Source organism: Astatotilapia calliptera, chromosome 17, assembly GCF_964374335.1.
Source record: "Astatotilapia calliptera chromosome 17, fAstCal68.1, whole genome shotgun sequence".
Classification (NCBI taxonomy): domain Eukaryota; kingdom Metazoa; phylum Chordata; class Actinopteri; order Cichliformes; family Cichlidae; genus Astatotilapia; species Astatotilapia calliptera.
In genome coordinates this window covers 19,734,410-19,752,739 of record NC_137438.1, presented here as the reverse complement: position 1 = coordinate 19,752,739, position 18,330 = coordinate 19,734,410, and the positions used below count along the sequence as shown (strand labels likewise).

The 18,330-nt window shown below is 45.5% G+C and overlaps 1 long non-coding RNA gene across 1 annotated transcript; it reads left to right on the top strand.

The window, feature by feature from the left end:
* The first annotated feature begins 289 nt into the window (after positions 1-289).
* Positions 290-17,751, top strand: LOC145421574 (uncharacterized). Its single transcript, XR_013902959.1, has 3 exons — positions 290-444; positions 1,848-1,976; positions 17,493-17,751. It is a non-coding gene; the product is annotated as an uncharacterized LOC145421574 (long non-coding RNA).
* Positions 17,752-18,330: the final 579 nt, after the last annotated feature.

Here is an 18,330-nt window from a genome sequence, read left to right as displayed (position 1 = left end):
GTATTTTTGGTAGGCTGACCATTCCTGGGAAGGTTACCACGATTCCAACTATTCCTCTATTTGTGGATAATGGATCTGACCGAGTCCCAAGGCTTTAGAACTTTCTTTGTGACCCCTTTCAGATGTCAGAGACTGTCACGGCCACACGGTCCTCAACGGTCAATCTGCCAGTTTGGGTTGTGTTTGTGTGCACTTTTGCTGTTTTTTCTTCTCCGTCCTGTGTGTGTGTCTGTGTGTGTGTTTGTGTGTTCTTTGTTGTGATGTGGGAACATGTACTTCCGGGAGCCGTGGCACAGAACGGCAGCTGACCTGGGAGGAGTGTCCCGCGATGGAGTCACCGCACCTGTGCTTAATCACTTTGCCGGCTGCTACTAATCTTTTACCATCCCGAAGCAGACCTATTTAACTGTGCGGTCGGATGACAGCCAGCGCTGGAATGTTGAGGTAAGCCGGGTAGCGCAGCCGCGATTTAGTGTTTCAAGAGGGAGAAGTCACCTTGTCACTTCACTACTCTTTTGGATTACAGAGTCAAACTGTTGCCTTGTTTTCACTGTAAATAAATTCACCATCACTTCGCAAGGAGTCTCGCACATGAGTCCTCTAATTCCATCCACCATGACAGAGACTTTGTTTCTCTACTGGTTCTTTAGATTTTGGCACCATGTGTTGCTTTTTGAGATCTTTTACACTGCTTCACTTTGTCAGTCAGGTTGTATTTATGTGATTTCTTGATTTAACCCTTTAAAGCCGGTCAGAGCGGGCACGCTCTGTTTTGCGTAACTATTTTTAAATCCTGGTAGCACTGTAACCACGTAAGCTAGCACAATAATTTTTTTTGCATATGAAACCGGAGGAGTTGTACTTACATCTTATGCCATCAGCTTGTCCTAGGTCACAGTTTCCTTCCACATATAGATTTGCAAAAACTGCATAAAAGGCACTTGCAGCAACAAAAACATAATATTCCAGAAACACGCTTTGCCGATCCGATCAGCTGTTTGTAACACTTCCTACGTCCATCAGCGCGAACTATTGCATGTCCGCCATGCCCTGCCCGAAACCGGAAGTGATGTCATTTTGCGGAAATGTAGTTTTTTACCATCAGGGCCTTATGAGCCTATTACTATGCACTTAATGCATACATATTATTAAAATTTGGGCTATAATGGTTGTATTGATGTATAGCAACTTGAAATGCTCCCAGAAATGGCTCCACAGCATGTAAAAATATAATATAAGCTCTGGCGGACTTGGTTCTATGGTAGGTCTTAAAGGGTTAAAAGGCCTTACAGTAATCAGTCAATGGTGTGCGTTTAATGTGGTTAATCATAGTTAACTCATGATTTAATAACAATTTAACAACACTTTTTCCAGACAGGGGCATGCAGGTTTGGATAGCTTTTTCTCTTTGATAAATCAAATACTCTAAAATGAAATACTTTAAAAACTGCATTTTGTAATTTCTCAGGTTCTCTTTGGTTAATATTAAAATTTAAGTGTAACAAATGTGCAAAAACTTGGAAATTAGTAAGGAGGCAAGGGGGAAAATCCTTTTTCACAGCACTGTAGTCTAAACACATAATCTCAGTATCGATGTCAACTTTGTTTCCTCTTTCTGGCTGTCAGAGGTTTTTTACATCAGTAAAAAATGGTCATTGTTGTACCACCTAACACATTTCATGCTTGTACTGCTTAAAGCTATCTTCCTGACAGCTTTACTAGTTTCATTAAATATTAGCGTAATGCTCCTCCAAGACTCTTAGGTTATGGTATCTCTGCTCTCACTAAAGCTCTGTAAAAGGCACCTCAGGCAGCACTAAATGAGCTGATTAGATTTTTGTTCTCAGACTTCATTCTAGAAGTTATGTTGGAGGATGTCTGCTCATACAACTTCACTGGAGATACTCAAAGGATTCGAAGGATTCCTGGTGTTTCAGCTGGTATATTAGAACTGCAGGCAACCCACAAGGCTTAAGGTGAGTCTCCCATGGCGTTGGGCACAGACGTAAATGCTATTAAATTAAGAAGTTTCTTGAACATGACAATTTGTGTGTATTTAAATACATATATATATATTACCCTTTGGCCCCTGGAGCCACTCGCTCATCTTGGGGGTCATTACCACTGGGACCACTGCTACCTTCACCCTCCACATCTTCTTGAGCTCTTCTCTCAGTACCTCGGTAATTTTCCAGCTTCTTGTGTTCCTTCTTCCTGATGTTGCTGTCATTCAGTAGAGTTTGTCTGTCTGCATCCACACACACAGAGAAAATAAGATGAAGCATATCTTCCATCCATCCATCCATCCATCCATCTTCATCCGCTTTGTCCGGGGCCGGGTCGCGGGGGCAGCAGCCTAAGCAAAGAGGCCCAGACCTCCCTCTCCCCAGCCACCTCCTCCAGCTTATCCGGGGGAATACCAAGGCGTTCCCAGGCCAGCCGAGAGATATAATCTCTCCAGCGTGTCCTGGGTCTGCCCCGGGGCCTCCTCCCGGTGGGACATGCCTGGAACACCTCACCCAGGAGGTGCCCAGGGGGCATCCTTGTCAGATGCCCGAACCACCTCAGCTGGCTCCTTTCGATGTGGAGCAGCAGCTGCTCTACTCTGAGCCCCTCCCGGATGGCCGAATTTCTCACCCTATCTCTAAGGGAGAGGCCAGCCACCCTTCGGAGGAAGCTCATTTCTGCCGCTTGTATCCGCGATCTCGTTCTTTCGGTCACTACCCCAATCCGTCTGTCGATCTCCGGCTCCCTTCTCCCATCACTCGCGAACAAAACCCCGAGATACTTGAACTCCTCCACTTGGGGCAGGAACTCATCCCCGACCCGGAGTGGGCACTCCACCCTTTTCCGGCTGAGAACCATGGCCTCAGATTTGGAGGTGCTGATCCTCATTCCCGCTGCTTCACACTCGGCTGCGAACCGCTCCAGTGCGAGCTGGAGGCCCTCACCCGATGAAGCCAACAGAACCACATCATCTGCAAAAATCAGAGATGAGATTCTGAGGCCACCAAAGCGAAAGCCCTCTGCCACATGAAGCATATCTTTGCATCTTTATTTGTTCACCCTGAAGCCAGCATAGATGATTGCAGGAGGTATCCTGGTTACTTTGATAATTACTTAAAGACACTGGGTGCACACCAGAGCCTTCACAGCAGCAAGCTAAACTCTGTAGGATTAAGAGTAAGATTGGTCGGGATTCTTCACTCAGCCATACATTATTAAACTTTCCTCGACTTTATCACGGCTTCACCTAATACAATTTCATTAAATTCCATTCACTTCACTAGAATGTCTTGCAGGTTGAATGGTTTTTGATTGTAACTGTACAAATAAAGCTTCAAATTCCTATTAACATACAGATTGAATAATTAAAAGTATATAACCTTGACAGAGCTTTATTTTGCTAATAAAGCAGCATCAGTCCTACCACTCAGTGGTAAAACGGTGAGAACACACTCACTCTGGCAGACACACACATGAGCTCTCAGTCCCGGTGGTTTGATATTGATCGACGCGCTCCTCTGTGTTTGATGAAGGATTTATTGCAGAGCAGAGCAGACAGGCAGGATGGAGTCATTTTAGATGAAGCTTTATTTAACAAGGTTAGTCCCACAGGGGTGGAAGTCACAGAGACAGAAAGAGAGTAGGAGACGGAGAGAGATAGAGAGGGGTCAGCCATCCAAAGGTCGGAGGTCGTTACGCAGTGCTGAACGTTTTGACTGGAAAGAAGCTGAACACATCGAGCCACAGAGGCGCAGAGGATCCTCGACTTTCTTCAACTCAGATGAGTTCAGTTTATTTCTTGCACAGTTTTTTTTTATGCTGGCGTGTCTGCTTTGATCCACATCGAAAAACATATTTGTCCTTTTCTTTCTTAATTGTGGACCTTTCGCTCTCCATATGGTTGGTTGATGGATGAACTCATTTCCATTTGTACTTTCTGTATACTTGCTTTCTTATCCGCTGTAAATAAATCTAAGGACAGTTTGAAATACTTGTGTTTTATGCTGATTTATGCTGAAATTCAACAACATTCGTCGTTACTCTTTATGTTAAACTGTTTTAAAGGTATAAAAAAAAAAACCTTATAATGATCAAATCGACAAGCAGTATTATCTTTTTCCAGAAAAATTATGACAACCATATTATTGTGGGATCTTTACTTTACAGTAAAATGAGTTTCTGCAGCCTGAAGCCTCAAATGATCACATAATAGAGTGCTGGGTGAATGAGTGAATGTGACTCATTGTGCTCAGGTAGATTTGGAAAGTCCTATGGGCTAGGCTGTTCTTAGTCTATATGAGATGTAGTGAAATAAAAAATGGATAATACACAGAATGAATAAAAGAGCCAAGTTATCATTTAAAGTTACTGAAGATGTTTTAGGGGGTTTTTTAAGTAGAAAACCTGAGATTTAACTATGAAACCCAAAGTCACCACAGTTCTTTTAACGGCCACTTCCAAAAGTGAGTTAATTCCCACTTCAGTAGAAAAGATGGATGGATCTTCCAGGGCTGAAACACGAGGCCAACAAACCAAGTGCCTTCAGCTTTGCAAAAAATGTTCACACTGAGGCCCCAAACAGCAGACTCACAAACCGTACGGTTACGGTGTAACCTTGGTTCTCATAGTGAGAGTCTATCTCTCCACACCGTTCGTTACATATTCCATATGCACACGCCATGACCCCCCTTGGTCGTGGCGTGTGGATATCTCTTTAAGACACTCCGGCACGCCCAGCTACGCCCCACAGCTCACGTATAAAACAGCTGTGCAGAAGTGACACCGGTGATAGTTTGATCAGAATGTGTCTCCAAGCGGTCTGACGGTGGAGAGATAGTCTCTCACTAAGAGAACCAAGGTTACACCATAACTGTATGTTCTCTAGTATATTGAGATTATCTCTACACACCGTTACATATTCCATATGTACGGGGTAACTCTGTAAGACACCCCACGAGGAGTCAGTGCAACCAAACCGCCGAGAGTGAAGGTGCCGGGAGTCAGTGACAACGCACCAATAGGCACACCGCCCTGGTCTGGGCTTCGCAGACGCAAAGGTCGAGGCAGGGGGCGGAGGCAGCAGTCTGCAGACGCCACACTGGCCTGAATCGGTCATGCAGGATGCAGGACCGCAAGTGATTGGCCGCTCAAGGTCAGCCCGGGAACCGCGAGGCAGAATGCCAGAGAGCACAACACACCCAGCTGCCAAGCAGCATCCTGCTGGTCGCACAGGCCTACGACATGTGGGCAATGCCAGATAGAGAGTCTGTGCTACAGGCTGGAGAACTCTCACTCACCACAGCAAGGTCCGACTGGCATGTAAGCCGGCAAAGCGGGCAACACACCAGGGGAACACAGCCAGCAACCGCAGGTCAAGCTTGGGATGTGACCCGTTCATCCTCAAAGGCGAAGCCGCCCCGAGCTGTAGACAGACAGGCAGGGGGTGGCTGGCAGCCTAACCTGCGTAAGTGGAGGGCTGAGCAAGGCGATGACCCGAAGGCCCACTCCCAGCACCGTCACCACGTGCTTGTCCGCAGACAGAGGAGTCAGACAAAGTCCCAGCTACTGGGCGTTCCCGTGCTGGCTCTCTTGGCTCTCGGTGAAGGCGGTCGCACTTTTTCTCCTCTCCTCCTTCCCCTTATCTTCCCTGCTTAGCCTCTTGTCCTTGTCTTGTCTCGTGTGTATTACTTTCCCTCGAACAGTCTCTCACTGTCGTTCCCTAAAACCTAAAAGAGAATTATGGATTTGCTCAACTGGTCTCTGAATGATATTGACACCCTTTTCTCAACGAGGAGTCTGGGCTCGGGAGAGCCCGAGTGCCCTGGAGGGACTTTCCCTGCCGGATACACGATGGATGGGTGGCAGAACTGGAGGGTCATGTGCCTGGTGGGACTGTCGATCGAGGACGCTGAAGATATCTACCTATTCGGAACCATGATAACAGGGTTCTTGCTGATTGGAGCTGGCTTGGCCCTGACTTATCGGAGAAATAAGAGAGCGGAACCAGCTGTTCAAACCCCCCCAAAGCTGCCCGCTGGAATCGAAGCGACGGGTTCACAACGAACGCAGTGTGGTTAACACCTTGGAGACGCTTACAGCTGCCGTGAAGAATCAAAACAACACCATTGAGCATATGTTGGGATACATCAAAGAGAGGCCTGCTCAAAATGAGACCCTTGAGCGACAGTTGGATCACATCGCAGAACGTTTCACTGCAGTTGTGGGGTCTCAGAATCAAAAGAATGATAACACCATGGAACAGAAGTTTGATACCATCTTGGGGAGGCTTGCGGCTCTCCAACGGGAGATTGAGAGACCAGTGTCGGAGTGTTAAGAACAGCTTGAAATTCTTCTCTTCTGAGCTGCTTGCATAAAAAGAAAATTGACAACATCAACATGCGGACACCATGGTGCCAGCTGGGGCTAGAGCCGAACAAAAACTCCCTGATAATGACTGTATGATGACTATTCTTTCCATTCCATGCAAGGCCACCTGGATTGGCTAGCAGACTGTTTACTTAGCCTGATAAGGCGAAGGACACTGTCACAGCTGAACTATGGACATGCACACAAATACACTTACACTGATAAGCACTCACACATTTCCCTTCCCCTTCCAATGCCTTCGATGCTTGTTGCCTCCTGGGAACACGAGGTGGGTCTGGGCCCGTGCTGGAGAGTCGGCGCAGTGGCAGGATGGCTGCTGTGTTGCTTGGGATTACTCCTTATCCCCTACCCAACCCTGTTGCTGGTCACGTGCTCTATAATGTTGTACTGTAGACATTTATGTGCTTTTCTGTGCAGAGGAGTTTTTTTTGTTTCTTGTTCTCATGCTGTCCTCCTGTAGCCCAGCATGAGTAGAGGTCTCTATTTTTCCTCTTGTACTTTTCCCATTGTAGTGTACATTTCAGTGTTTTTTCTGTAATGCAACCGTTCTCTTACTTGTATCCCCATGTGATGTCTGTGTTGTATGTGTAAGGTCGGGGGGTGGGTTCGTTCCACTGCAGGGCAACCTGCCACTGCTTGTGGCGAATAAACTTTGAACTTGAACTTGGCAGTGTAAGTCTGTGACACACAGGCGAAGCACCAACAGGGAGCCAGCGTTGTAGGCTGGGGACGATCTCATTCACTAGCCGAAATGTCAGACACAGTGAGGTCTGACAAGCGCAAACCTGTGGCATGCGGTTGGAGCGACGGACGGTCCAAACCTGGAATCCCAGGCGCAGAGTGAGGAGAGGAAGCGTAGCTAAATGAGCCAATGAGTGGCGAATGAGTGAACTCGAGGACGAGACACCCTGATACTGCCGGCGCCGCAGGCTGGAGCACAACACACTCGCTGGCTGGCGTATCAGACACAACGAGGCCTGGCTATTGTGTAACCGGTGAGCCTGGCGCTGCAGGCTGGAGAACACTCAATGCCTGACGGAGCATCAGACACAGTGAGGCCTGGCTGGTGCGTAAACTGGCAAAGTGCGGGCAATACGCCAGGGGAACACAGCCTGCAGCTGCAGCAGTAGCTGCAGCAGTAGCAGCAGCAGCTGTAGCAGCAGCAGCAGCGGCTTAAGCTGCAGTCAGAGACGAGAAGCCGCCACACTCAAGCAATGACAGGAGCTCTGCTGGCCGTGTGCACGGCGCATTGCGGGCACATGCCAGACACAACAGGCTACACTAGGCTGGAGAAATGCCACTTGCCGCAGCGAGGTGAGACTGGCGTGTAAGCCGTGAATGCGGGCAAACGCCCGGGGAACACAGCCTACCAAGCCACTCGAGCATGGCAGCTGGCTATCGCTGTGACAGAAATCTGCGATATGCGGATAACGCTCCAGACGGGAAGATGGAGCCACCGGCTGGAGAAGTCAACTCACAACAGATCCCCGCCTGGCACTAGGCAGTGACACAGTGCCAGGGAGAGAGAGCCTTTCGCAGCAGCTCGGCCACTCAGTGGATGGCCGAGGTAGGACGAGGCCCAGGGCCTGTCCCAGGAGCAGAGCAGCTGACCTGCACCAGGCCACTGAGGGCCCAAGTGAGGAGCAACCCAAGGTTCGTCACCAGGGCATAGCAGCCACTCTGCGCCGTCCGTAGACACTAGCAAACAGTCGGGAAGTGTCAGCTCACTAAGCGGGCACCTGCTGGCCATGTGACCCACGACACAGGGGCAATGCACTAGACAGAGAGCCAGCGCTGTGTGCTGGAGAACACTCGCTGGTTGACGTATCAGACACAGCGAGATCCAACTGGCGTGTAAGCTGGCGAATGCAGGCAACACGGCAGGGGAAGACAGCCTGGAGCTGCACTGCAGCCAGGGACGTAACTTGCCAGGGTCTCAGCTCACTGAGCGGGCCCTGCCGGCCACGTAGATCCGTAATAATTTGGCAATGTGCCAGAGAGCCAGCGCCGCAGGCCAGAGAACTGTCAACCTCTGGTCGAGCCATCAGACGCAGCAAGGTCCAACTGCCGTATAAAACTGGCAAAGCGCGCGCAATAGGCCAGGGGACACAGCCTGCAGCAGTGCTGGCCACTAGGCCCAACACAAAGGATGTCAGGAGGGAGGAGGGTGGCTGGAGGACAGCTGAGCCTAGGCTCCGAGTCTTCCCCGCCTCAACTGAACATGGCCGTCTCCACACGCCTGCACAGTCCCCTCAGCTTGTTCACAACAAGGTGGCTGCAGGGTAGACAGGCAGTCCCATCAGGCACCGTGGTCGTCTGACTGTCATAAACTTCAACCTCCTGACAATCAACCTCCACCAGCCCAGGCCTCACAGAGGCAGGGCCATGAGAGGGAACGCTGTGGGAGGAGCCCGGAATCAGGCGACCCAGACATGGGTTCACCCGTCCGGGCCACACTCCAGTGGTAGCCAGAGGGGATGGAAGCTTCTTCAACATCCACCTCACAATAATCAACCTGCACCGGCCCACGCCTCACAGAGGCAGGGCCATGGGAGGGAACACTGCAGCCATCATCCTCATTTAGCCTGAGAGGTACAGGATAGGGACGGGCACTCCATGCACAGCCCGCCTGCAGCTGTCGTGTCAAGCTCCATCCATAGAGGGAGCGACAAAATGGCCACCAGGAGGGCATAAGTAACCCTCACGCCCCTGTTAGGGCATGCCGCCCTGCCCAGGGAAGGGCCAAAGGCAACTACTCCCGCCATGCATGGCAGCAACCAACTGCAGGCAGGGGACCATAAATGCTGGGAGGCAGGGCACTCAACTGCCTGCAACCAGACCAACCAGACAGCAGCGGCACCTGAGACAGGAGCCACTGAGGCTGCGTGATAGCATCAACCTTGAGGTCCACTCACTAGATGGGACCTTAGGAAGGCTATTTCCCACACCCGGCATGCTCCATTCAAGAGCTGAAGGGACCCATCTCGCCCCAAAACTGTGCCCGGGGACCAGCGGTGGGCAGCCCAGGGACAGGTGGGCAACACCGGAGGAGAGGATGGAAGCCATGTTCCCCATAGTAGCCTGCTCTCTCATTTTTGGAGGCAGAAGAAGGGAGAGGGGCGGGCCATTTAATGCTGTCAGAAAACCAAGTATGATCTGCCTAGTTCATGCTGGCCACAAAGCAGTGCATGCAAGCGTCAGCTTCTTTAGCGAGCACAGCATGCTCCGACTGCTTACGTAGTTATTATTTTTCCTTTTTCGCCAATCGTCAAAAGGCAAAAATGCCATACACAGACATGTTTGGGACGTGTGGGCTGCCATACTTCTGCTACCAAGCAAGGGTGTGGGTCCACACGCTAACCAGGAAGTGCTAACAGGTAGCCGGCACTAGCCGCAACCTCAATTCCCCCTGTGTCACAGTGCTGACAGGTAAAACCGTATGCTTGGAACTCTGACACATTTCCCCAAAGTAGCCGAGCTATGAGCGGAGCCCTGCTGGCTGCGTTAACCCGCGAGCTGCGGGCGACACGCCAGACCGGCTAATAGGCTGGAATGTTACTCGCAGGCCGGCTAATGATTAGCTGGCACAAACTGTAGCCTACTTCCCCACTGTTCATTCCCCACAGTGTTAAGCAGGCCAACAGCGAACGCTTGGAACACTGAAGCCGTATCCCATCTGTGTTAACATACATAGCAGCCGAGCTGCACAGTGCCCAGACGTAGGCTTCAACGCTGAAGCCGAGCTACTCGCTAGCCAGCAGCCGCACAGCGTGGTCTGACTGGCGCATAAGCCTATTTTTCGAGGTGATAAACCGGGCAATCGAGACCAACCAAGTGGAGAGCAAAGGGCCAGCTAGGGGGAACCAAGCTAAGGATACATGGGCATACCGGGTGAATACCGGGCCTACCAGGGGAATACCAGGGAATACCAGGGGAGAGGCAGCGCCCACGGATGATGCTGAAGCACGCTCCTGATGGATGCACATACATACTAGAGATGGCACGATACCACTTTTTTATGTCCGATACGATACCGATATCATAAATTTGGATATCTGCCGATACCGATATGAATCCGATATAGTGTTTTTTAATCAACAAAACTGTTTTTTAAATATCTTGCTGCATTTTGTATAAGTTCATACTCAAGTTTAAAACAACAACTACACTAAAGCTATTCTGTTATACCTGTATGCAAAAAAAAATATTTCATAGTTCAGCAATACTGATCAATCTAATAAACTTAAACCTACACCATCCTCCCTATTCTGGTATTTTAAAGAGTACTTAGCATAAATATTAAGCAACCTAACTAATAGGGTTCCAACTCCCAGCAACAACAAAAATAAATAAATAAAAAATAGGGAACCACCCCTCACGCTCCACCTCATGATGCTTAATCGACGTAATCAACCTTAATTTGATGCAGTGTGAAAAAAAATGCACAGAAATCAATTATTTTTCAAGAAATATTAAATAGATTCAACATCTTTCTTCAACAAAATTGCAGACTGCACAGATGGTACCTTCCCAAAGGAAAAAGTACTATAGCTTACTAGGGTATATATATTAGACTTAATAGTTACTATATACAGTAATTGACTTCTATTCATTTTACATCAAATTAAAACTTTGGGTGTCAGATAATTATTTATTAAAAGCTAGACATTTTAAATGAGAATAAGAAAGAAAAGTATGTCTTTGTGCCCCCTTTTCCCTGTTAATGCCCTATCGGCCCCCTGGCTAAACTTTGCTAGATCCGCCCCTGCACAGTTACCAGCGTCAGCTATGTAGAAAAAGATCCTCGAGTAGAAAGTAATAATAAATAAATTCTAACAACAGCTGATCAAGCTTAAACGTGCTGCTGTTGTTCAGCCGCTGGTTTCCTCTTTCTGGTGCAAAGTGGGCCAAAAGCAAACAAGAGAGACGTACTCCCGACAGAAAAGCCGATCAGCTGATCGTTAAGCAGTTTCACCATTGAAGTAGCAGCAGGAGAGGCAGTCGCTTGTTAAGCTTAACGCAGGAATGCTTTACAAACATTCAGAGATGGACTTACACACTTGCTTTACTTCTCTCGGGATAACTTTGTCGGAGATGAAATGCCGGGTTGCTAGCGAAGCTCCAAATGCTATCCAGACCACCGACAGGTCCCCATGCCACAGCCGCTCTATCATGTGATGCATACTGCTCCGACGTGCTAACGTTCTGAGGCGAGTTACGGCGTGTTGCAAGTTTTGTGAGGTGCTTTCGTGATATTTAATGGATCGGATTACATTTTTTATTTTTCTCCGATATCCGATCCAGTAATTTAGGTCAGTATCGGACCGATACCGATACGTAATATCGGATCGGTCCATCTCTAATACATACAGCACTCTCAAGGCACTCACACCCACATACAACAAGTGGAGATCAAACAATCATCGGTGTCACGTCTGCACAGCTGTTTTATACGTGAGCTGTGGGGCGTAGCCGGGCGTGCCAGAGTGTCTTAAAGAAATATCCACACGCAACGACCAAGAAGGGTTGTACCCCCGTACATATGGAATATGTAACGGTTTGGAGAGATAGTCTCGATATGCTAGAGAACATCATTTGGACGTCAAGCTAACTACGTCCATGTTTTATACTGACTGCGATCACCACAGACTTCCCCTGTACAGAAGCAATAGACATGTTCAAGACTCTAGTGATAGTGTCTCTCTCTCATAAAAGCTATGCAGTTGTTTTACAAGTTATCCTGATGTGATACTGGTAAGTTTGGGACGGGGTAAAAGGTGTGCAGCTAGAAGTAAGTTCTGTTGAATGAAATTAGTTTTATTGGTCTGTTCTCATCATGCATACTTGCACCAGCCACCAGGTGGCAATCTAGTTTGGTTTTGCCTTTACTTCTGTGAAACTGTCATTTTGTCCTTCTTTATACTCAGACATTACAGGTGCATGTTGCGTGTAATGCGCGGCTTCATCTGAATGCTTTTAAGAAAAGCATTGCAATTGCAGGTGTCTAATCCCTGGAATGCAAGGTTTCATTCCTTGATTAAATTGTTCTTGAAGCTGCAGCATTGGTTGATGTTTGTGTTTGGGAGGAACGATGCCAGAATAAGAAGTGTGTGTGTGTGTGTGTGTGTGTGTGTGTGTGTGTGTGTGTGTGTGTGTGTGTGTGTGTGTGTGTGTGTGTGTGTTGGTGGGTGGGTGGGTGTGTGTCTCCAGGGAGGAAGCGTCACCTTTAGCTGTTGTGGTGGGAGCTGACAAGTCATTAGCAGGACAAACACTCACCCGCATATAAATACACACAAGCACGCTGCACACTTAAACACAATTTTACCGCCAGCAGGGTCAAAAGGGGTCACACAAAGTGACACCGTAATAAGTCTCTGTCAGTCTGACCAATGACTACACACACACACACAGTGAAAATAAACACACACACAATAAATACCAACAAATGGACACATACAGTGAATTTTAATTAGCCAGTGAGCTAAACGAGGCAGTGATCCCATTTACTGCTCACAATGCAAAGACGTGAACTTTGTCTTTCTCTCTCTTCTCGTGTTAACAAGTTAGGTTTTTTTTTCTTGTGCTGAATCATTTATCAGAGTGAGAGAGCGTAAACATGAATTAATCAACTTCTGTTTGTTTCAGCACAATTAGTGATTGAATCAATTCTGCCTCCAAAGGAGGCAGCAAGGGAAGGATGAGGAATACAGTGCCTAAAAGAGGGAGGTGATTGAAGGAGAGAAAATATGAAGCACAAAGAAAGGAGGGAGGGACGTAGGTTTCTGTTTTACAATGTGGGAAATACGAAGATGTGAAGTAGGGGAAATGTGATAAGGAGATGTAAGAAAGAAATGAAAGAAGAAAGAATGAGGGATGGAGGAGAAGGAGGTGGAAAGCCTAGTAAACAGTTTTGAGGAATTCCAAGGAAGTGATAAATAAAAAGCAAATGAGGCAGAGGAGGTGAGGATGTCAGGGTGGAGGGGTCATTATGGAAATAAAGAAAACATAAGGGTTGGACATGAAAGGAAAGGAAAGAATAAATTAAAGCAATATAAAAGTTAGTTAAATGAATAAAATGGCAAAGAAGTAAGGGAAGGATATGAGGAAAGTATGGACCCAAGAAATCAAGGAAAGAAAGCCAAGGAAAATGGAACAGAGAAAGGAAACAAGGATAAAACGCAGGAAAGAAAACATCTGGAAAGGAAAGACAAGGAAAGGAAAGGAAAGGAAAGGAAAGGAAAGGAAAGGAAAGGAAAGGGGAAAAAAAGGCAACAAAGAAAGGCAGAAAAAGAAAATGTGAAAAATGAAAGGACAAACAAAATCAAAGAAAACAAAAATAATTAAAGAAAAGGAAGCAAAAAAAAAAAAAAAAAGAAACAAATATTATTAGCTGCACCATAGAAATTATCGTGAAATGGAAGGAAATGAAATTACTGGGACAAAGAAAGTCAAGGAAACAAATAAAATAAAAGGAACAAAAGAAGAAAAAAGAAGAAAAGTAAAAGAAAATGAAGTGAAATTTGATAATATCAAAAAACAAATGAGAACAACAGAGAAAGGAAGAATGAGAGAAATATGAGTGATGCTGATCCAAGAGAAACACAGGAACAAGTGAAAAAAGTTTGTAGGGACTCTACGGAGGCTACAGAAGGAGATGAGGAAGAATGGAGAGAAATAAGGATGAAGGGATGAAAGGAGGATTGATGAGTGCAGTTTTGGTTTGGACGTGTGATTAGCATTTAGCTGACTGAAGTGAACTCTGGGGCTTCATCGCTAAGGACACACACACACACACACACACACACACACACACACACACACACACACACACACACACACACACACACACACACACACACACACACACACACACTTTTGATGTTTCTCTTTTTGAAACCATAAAGGAAGTCAGAGCTCACTGCAAATTAGAAACCCAAAAGAAAAATACTGTCAGAAAAAAAGGACAAATTTCAGCTAAATGTTTTTCTCAGTGATGAAGTAAAGGAGATTGAGGAAGGAAAGAAGGTGTAGGGAGAAGGAAATCATTTAGAAAAAACAGGAAATAAAAAGAAGTGAAAGCAGGAGGAAAAATGGAAGGAATAAAAGTGATGAAGAGGAAGGAAAGGGGAAGAAATGGAAGAAAAAGGGACACAATTTAAAGAAAAAATGTGGAATGAAAGCTGCAGAGGTAAATGAAAAAAGGACGGGAAAGAAAGGAATGAAAAAATGGAAGAACCATAGGTGAAAAGAGGGCACGAAGCAAGATGAAAAAAAGAAAAGGAAATTGAAAAGAAATTATAACAATAAAGGAAATGAAATAGGACAAGTGCATAAAAGGAAAATAAAGATGAAGAAAAGTAAAGCAGACAAAATAATAAAATGAAAGAAAATAAAAGGAAAAGGGAAAAAATGACAAGCAAACTCATTATAATAGAGTAAAACAGAAAACAATTCAGTTTGCTTTATATAGTATCACGTACTGTAAGGTAAAGAGCCTCCATTAATACAGAGGAACCCCCAACAATCAGATGACCCCCTGCGAGCAAGCACTTGGGCCACGTCCACACTAGCCCGGATAAATTTGAAAACGGTGTATTCGTCTGAAAATGCTCTGCGTCCACACTTTGTTGAGGAAAAGCACCGAGTTTTTTTAAATGGACTAACAATGAGGTGGAGTTGTTGCTGTGAGTAACACAAAAGTACAAAGTTGCAAAAGCGAGTGACAATTAGAGAATTTGAAGAAAAGCTATCTGGAACATGTATAAACTGCAGTTGTTTTGCAAACAAAACATCAAATCAAATCAAATCACTTTTATTGTCACATCACATGTGCAGGCACACTGGCACAGCACATGCGAGTGAAATTCTTGTGTGCGAGCCCCACAAGCAACAGAGATGTGCAAACACAACAACACAAACGAGCAAAATACAAGAATGGCCAACCTGAAACTAATAAATATATGTACAATATATAATAGTGTATGCATTTCTGGATGTGTATACTAAATATTTTCCTATGTGTGTGTGTGTGTGTGTGTGTGTGTGTGTGTGTGTGTGTGTGTGTGTGTGTGTATACACATTTTTACAAATTAAATAGTAAAAAAAAAAAAAAGAAAAAAAAAATAATAATAATAAAATATATAAAATATACAGAGTTGAATATGTGCAAAACAAGTGGCATTTATATACAGTGTGGAGTGCATAATGTTGAAGTTCCAGTAGTGAAGCTGAGGTGTCTATGACGTGTTCAGCAGTCTGATGGCCTGATGGAAAAAGCTGTCTCTCAGTTTGCTGGTACGGAACCGGATGCTGCAGAACCTCCTTCCTGATGGAAGCAGTCTGAACAGTTTATGGCTGGGGTGACTGGAGTCCTTGATGATCCTCCCCGCTTTCCTCAGGCAGCGCTTCCTGTAGATGTCTTGGAGGGAGGGAAGCTCACCTCCAATTATCCGTTCAGAGCACCGCACTACTCGCTGGAGAGCTTTGCAGTTGTAGGCGGTGCTGTTGGGGCCTCCGCTATCTTAGTTTAATTGGTCACATGACTGCATCACATAACTAAAATGTGTCATCGTTTTCGATAAAGCTCCGGGTTCGCTCTGCACACTGCGACGCGAAAACGTATCCGCTTTGGAGAGCGTTTTCAAAACGTTGCGTTTTCCTTGACCGGAAACGCTGTCTTAGTGTGGGCGGAAGGCCAAAACGGAGAGGAAAAGATGCATTTTCAAACGAAAACGTATTAGTCTGGACATGGCCTTGGTGACAGTGGGAAAGAAAAACCTAAACAGGAGGCAATGTCCGTGAGGGTAGAGCTAGTTGAACTCACAGATGATGACGAAGCTTACAATTAAATGGGCAAGTGCTGCTTTCCCGTCATGTTGAAAACAGTACAGTCTAATGTTGACACAACACGAGGTGATGGAGGCCAATGGAATATCAACACCTCCATGGCATTAACAATCAAAGGTGTCATGTTAAGATACGGCAAATGTTCAAAACACAACAGATGAACTACCAGTATGTCATTTCTGCGAAAAGCAGTTTCCTTGAAGTTTTCATCTCCAAACTGGTTTGCCTTTGGAAGACAAAGTTTGAAATGGAGTAACTCAGAGGGTACCGCTTCACTGATGAACCATTTTAAACCTTAAGTTAGAATAGCACTGTCACCTCACAGCAACAAGCCTCCTGGCTTATGCTGAGTCTGCATGTCCTGCCTGTGCCTGCGTGCACAGTACTGACATGCATGTTAGCTTCACTAGTGAATCTGGCCATGGATGTGAGTCAAATAGAGCGCTGTATCAATGCAAATTGACTGGTTAGCAAGACTTGAAGTGCTATATAAACACCAGTATATTAATTTATTTTCAGTGTTTTTCAGGAGATTTGTAAAAAGACTCTTTTTTAATCAAAGTTCCTTCTTAGACGTGCAGATTAGCTCACTTGTACCCAAAAAAACTAATCTCCAAGAGAATTTGGTTCTCTTCTCTGATTCATTTATTTAATTTAATCAGTCTTCTAGAATGATTCAGATATGTTACTTTCTCCTTTTGTGAGTATGCAGCTCTCCTAATGGTGGTGGTTGTGCCAAAGCTCTCGGTTACGGAACTGATCTTTGTTCTCCAATGACCTCAGAGATCCTAAAGCAGTTCCAGCAGGGCTTCAGACTCTGTAACCATGTTATCCCAAAGCGATGCCTCTGGCCTTGTGCAACATGGGTCCATATTACACCCTGTCTGATTCACTTATTTTATTCAATTAGGTGCACAGCTCGCTTCTACTCCTCAAGCTATTTCTCTTTAACACTGTTCTGCTGTCAAAACGTCAAAAGTGATAAAAAACATTGTTTTTCTTTGAATCGTGTACAGCAATGCACTGCACATCACAGCCTAACTTTATTTTGGCAGGAGATACAAATGAGCCCTGTTCTAGAGCTCATGGTGGCGCTCCTGTCACACCCCTAATTACGCAGACCAAGTGATGAAAAAACCTTTTATAGCTGCTTATTGGCACAGTAACATGTTTGTTTGTGGTGACCAGCATTTTCTTTAGTGCTGGGAGCTTTTAAAGAATAAAACACACTGTTCACTCTTGAACCTGTTTAGATGTGTGAAACTGAAGCTGAATCTCCAGAGCGTCCATTGTCCTGCGGATCTTACATACTCCAGCTACGCTGCCTTTGATTGCAGATGAATCTGCAGATGGTGGAAAATGGGTTCATGTTCTCCTCTGACGAACTCAGCACAGCTGCACCCTGAGCAGGAGTCAAAGTCCAATATGTGGGATGAAAGACTCGCTGGAGAAGCAGCTAATTATACTGCTTTATTTATTTGTTAAATATCTTTTGCAATAAATTATACAGATTGTTAATGCTTGAATGTGTTTTTAATATTATAAAAGACCATGACCATGATCAAATAGTTTCTGATGCTTAAACATAACCAAAGAGCCAATGGAAGCAAAAACAGAATCAAGGTCCACTGTCCTAGTTGAAATCCTTATTTCAACTCCTCCATGATTTATACTCCAGCATATCATTACAGGACTATGTGACATGGATTCTTTTAGGTCATGTTTAAGGGCCATGATAAAATCCTATAAAATCTTTTTAGAGTCTTTCAATCTCACTCTTCTTCTCATCACAGGTATGTTGGGGTTTCAATGAATTATTGTAAAATTCTGTCAGCTATGAGACCATGGTCCTTATCTCATATTAGAGGTTTATTTTATTATTTGACACTGCAGATGTGTCAAGAGATGTAGCGAACAGAAAACATGGGATTTCAATGAAATTTAGTGATGACAGCCAAAACAGGAAACAAGAGATCACATCTCAGCAGATGTCAGCCTTTAAATATATTTTGTTCAGTTCCATTTGCTGATTCTTAAGGTAGGAATACCTTCAAATAGAGTAACCAGCTCGAATATATCACAAAAATAATT